Genomic DNA, 4,638 nt, shown 5'->3' on the forward strand with positions numbered 1-4,638 from the left:
CCCGGCGACCAGGCGACGAGGGGATTGGCCGCAACAGATTGGTGCGCCAGGTAGGGGTGGGAGGCAGCGACAAGTTAATGCTTCATTGACAGCACCAAGGATTGTAAACCCCACGGGATCCAAGATGACAAAGACAAGAGCTCAGTGATCGAGGGTCACTGGATCGGCGAGGTGCTCTTCCCGTCGGGAAGAGGCCTCTCCTCCACCCTCCATGGCGGAACCTAGCTCTCCGCACCCCGTGGTGACCACGGAGGCGCAGATCGCAGCGATCGTGTGGCAGATGATCGTGCTGACAGACGGGGTCAAAAGCCTTCAGCAATAATCGATCCGACTGCCGCCTTCACCGGCCAGGCAACCGACGGCACGTCCGATGCCCTCCAGGAGCAGCCGCCGATGCCCACATCGATCTCCGTCGCCTCTGCAGGAGCACCTACCACAGCGCTCCTACCAAGAGGAGGAGGGGCGGCCGCGGCGTGACACCCATCGGTCTCGACGGCCTTCTCCCTCCCAGCTGGAACGAGCAAGGAAGGAGAAGCGACCGCGAATGCTGTCCGCCTCTCTCTCAAACTCCTCCGGAGACTCCACTCCTGGAGTCTCCCAGCACTGACGGATCGACGACTACGAACGCAGGTTCGAGGAAATCGACTGTCGGCTTGCCCAGCTGCAAGTGGACGGGCAGAAGTCTTCGAACGACGTCGACTTCCAAACCGTCCAACCTCTCTTCCGACTTATCCTCGACGAACCGATCCCCAGTCGGTTCAAGATGCCGCACGTGGAGCCTTACGACAGCTCTACCTACCCAATCGACCACTTGGAGAGCTATAAAGCTCTCATGACGATTCAAAGGGCAACCGACGCTCTCCTTTGCATTGGCTTCCCCGTCACGCTCTGCAAAGCTGCCAGAGCCTGGTACTCCAATCTTCGATCGGGAAGTATCCACTCCTTCGGGCAGCTCGAGCACTCTTTCGTGGCCCACTTCAGCACCAGCCGGAAGCCGCCACGAACCTCGGACAGCCTTTTCTCCCTCAAACAAGGAAAAAATGAGATGCTCCGACACTTCGTGATGCGATTCAACGCGGTCACACTTGAGGTCTATGACCTTAACGAAGACATGGCCATCTCAGCCATGAAACGGGGGTTAAGGGCATCCCGATTCACCTACTCCCTGGACAAAATCCTGTCCCGAACGTACACTGAATTGCTGGAGCGCGTATGTAAATACATGCGGGCGGACGAAGGAGCCTCCGACCGGCGCTTGACCGAGTTCAAGGGCCCGAAGGAGAAGCGAAGAAAGGGTCGGGACCCTGCCTTGCCTAGCAAGCCCCCGACCGACAGTCGAGTCTCACCCCCACGGCAGAACTAGAGGTCGCCCCGACGGTGGAGCCCAAGGCCAACACTCCCCAGGTACGACTCCTACACTCCTCTCTCTGCTCCTCGTGCGCAGATTTTGATGGAGATCGAAGGGGAAGAGTACCTGCGACGGCCTCCGCCTCTGAAGGCAAAGGGCCTCGACCGGTGGAAGTACTGCCGATTCCACCAGGGCCACAGCCACAATACCAAGCAATGCATCCAGCTTAAGGATGAGATCGAAGCTCTCATCCACCGTGGATAACTCGATAAATTTTGGAGGAACCCGCCGACTCAACCAGTTGCTGACCGACGACCCCAGCTGACTCAAGAAGCGACGACTAATCAGCCTACGGCCGGGGTCATCAATATGATTTCCAAATGACTGGGCCCGGGGACGTCTGCTGGAGGGGAGCCTACGAAGAAGCTGCACCCGGACGACGTAATTACTTTTACGAAAGAAGATGTTCGGAGCATCCAAACCCCCCACGACGACGCTGTTGTTGTCTCGGCAACAATAGCGAACTATGATGTAAAAAGAATCTTTGTAAATAATGAAAGTTCAACGAACGTTTTATTTTACTCGACCTTCTCTCGGATGCGACTATCGATCGACCGACTCAAGAGGGTCTCTACACCCTTGATAGGCTTCGCTGGAGACGCTGTCATAAAGGAAGGAGAAGTCACTCTGCCCGTGATGGTTGGTACCGAACCACGACAAAGCACAGTCTACTTGACTTTTACGGTCATCCAAGTGTCTTCGGCCTACAACGCCATACTCGAAAGACCCGGACTAAATGCCCTCAAGGCGATTATCTCGACGTACCATCTCTTGGTTCGATTCCCGACCAAAAATGGAGTTGGGGAGATGCGCGGGACCAACAGCTCGCTCGTCGATGCTTTCAAATCTCCACTCAAAGCGATGAATTGAAGGGCTCCCTAACGATCGACAAGCTAGACCAACGGGAGGAGGAAGAACGGGGTTCACTGGCCGAATAGCTCGTTCCCATCTCGATAGCGAGGAATCCTGACCGAAAGGTATGGGTCGGGTCTCAACTACCCGACCCAGAACGACGATGATTGGTGGACCTGCTAAAGGCCAACGCCGACATGTTTGCTTGGTCGGCAGCAGATATATCGGGCATCCCCCCGGAGACAATAACGCACCAACTCAACATCGACCCAACGATGAGGCCGATGAGGCAGAAGAAAAGATCTTTTGCTCCTGAAAGACCGAAGGCCATCGATGAAGAAGTAGACAAGCTACTCGAGGCAGACTTCATCAGAGAAACTACATATCCCGATTGGCTCATCAATGTTGTCATGGTGAAGAAAGCCAACGGAAAGTGGAGGATTTGCATCGACTACACCGACTTGAATCGGGCCTGTCCGAAGGATAGCTTTTCACTTTCGAAGATCGATCAGCTGGTGGATGCGACGTCCGGTTATCGACTGCTCAGCTTCATAGACGCCTTCGTCGGGTACAACCAGATCCGGATGGCACCCGAAGATGAGGAGCACACTACCTTCGTGACCCCCAAGGGCCTCTACTGCTACAGGGTGATGCCCTTCGGACTGAAGAATGCCGGAGCTACCTACCAACGACTCGTCAATAAGGTCTTCAAAGATCAGATCGGGCGTAATATGGAAGTATATGTGGACGACATGCTGGTAAAGAGTGCGCAAACTGCAGATCATGTTCGAGATCTCGAAGAAGCTTTTCGCACTCCACGATAACATCGAGTGAAGCTGAATCCGACTAAGTACGCTTTTGGAGTGACCTCGAGAAAGTTTCTCGGGTTCCTCGTTTCTTAGCATGGAATTGAGGCCAACCCTGAGAAAATAAAGGCAATCATCGACATGCGGCACCCGAACACCAAGAAGGAGGTCCAGCAGCTGAATGGGAAGGTCGTCGCTCTCAGTCGATTCATCTCTCGATCGGCCGAAAGATGCCTCCCGTTCTTCAAGACCCTGAGGCAGGCGAAGGACTTCTCTTGGTCGGATGAGTGCCGACGGGCCTTCGAGGATCTGAAGAGGTACCTGGCTTCTCCGTCGTTGCTTGTGAAGCCAGAGGTCGGGGAGACACTGTATCTCTATTTGGCCACTTCCCCTAAGGTGGTTAGTTCGGTGCTCGTCTGAGAAAATGAGAGCCGAATCCATCAACCTATCTACTATACCAGCAAAGTGCTCCGCGGTGCTGAAGCTCGATACTTGGAGACAGAAAAGATGATTTTCGCCCTGACCGTCTCCGCACAACGACTCCACCCATACTTCCAAGCGCATGCCATTATGGTCCTCACCAACCAGCCCCTGAGGGCGATATTGCGCCGCCCCGACACATCGGGATGACTGGCGAAGTGGGCAATGAAGCTCAGCGAGTTCGACATATAGTACCGACTGCGACCTGCCTTAAAGGCCCAGGTCCTGGCCGACTTCATCGCAGAATGCCCGACGACCGACCAAGGATCGGAAGGCGAGAACCCCGGAGGAGCTGCGATCACCGAGCCTGACCCAGTGTCCACCTGGGTACTGCACATCGACGGAGCTTCAAATGCTCAGGGGAGCGGGGCCGGGTTCCTGCTCACCAACTTGGAGGGGGTAGTCACTGAGCACGCCCTCCGATTTGACTTCAAAGCCTCCAATAATCAAGCCGAGTATGAAGCACTCCTCGCTGGCTTGAGGATGGTGAAGGAACTTGGGATCGACAGCCTCCGGGTATTCTCCGATTCTCAGCTAATCGTGGGGCAGGTCAAAGGCGAATTCGAGGTGCGAGATCCAGCTATGACAAAATATCTCCAGAAAGTGAAGGATCTTGTAGCGCACCTCGGATATTTTGAGATCTCCCATATCCCCAGGTCGGAGAACGCCCAGGCCGACGCACTCTCCAGGCTGGCGACTTCAGCTTACGACGCTTTGGGCCGAACGCTCGTGGAGAATCTCGAGTAGCCGAGCATCGACAAGGTCGAGGAAGTGCTACAACTGACGACCGAACCAAGCTGGATGGATCCGATTGTTCGGTACCTGACAGACGGAATTAGCCCTGAAGATCCCGCGGAGGTCAGGCGGCTCTGATGGTCGGCCTCCCAATATGTGATAATGGATGGCCGACTCTATAAAAGGTCATTCTCCCTTCCCTTGCTCAGGTGCTTGGGACCGACCGACTCAAACTACGCACTCAGAGAAGTGCACGAAGGGATCTGCGGGAGTCACTTGGGAGGCAAATCCTTGGCCTACAAGGTCCTGCGGCAGGGTTACTACTGGCCCACCATGAGGAAGGATGCGGCTAAGTTG

Source organism: Elaeis guineensis, chromosome 15 (genome assembly GCF_000442705.2).
Source record: "Elaeis guineensis isolate ETL-2024a chromosome 15, EG11, whole genome shotgun sequence".
NCBI lineage: Eukaryota > Viridiplantae > Streptophyta > Magnoliopsida > Arecales > Arecaceae > Elaeis > Elaeis guineensis.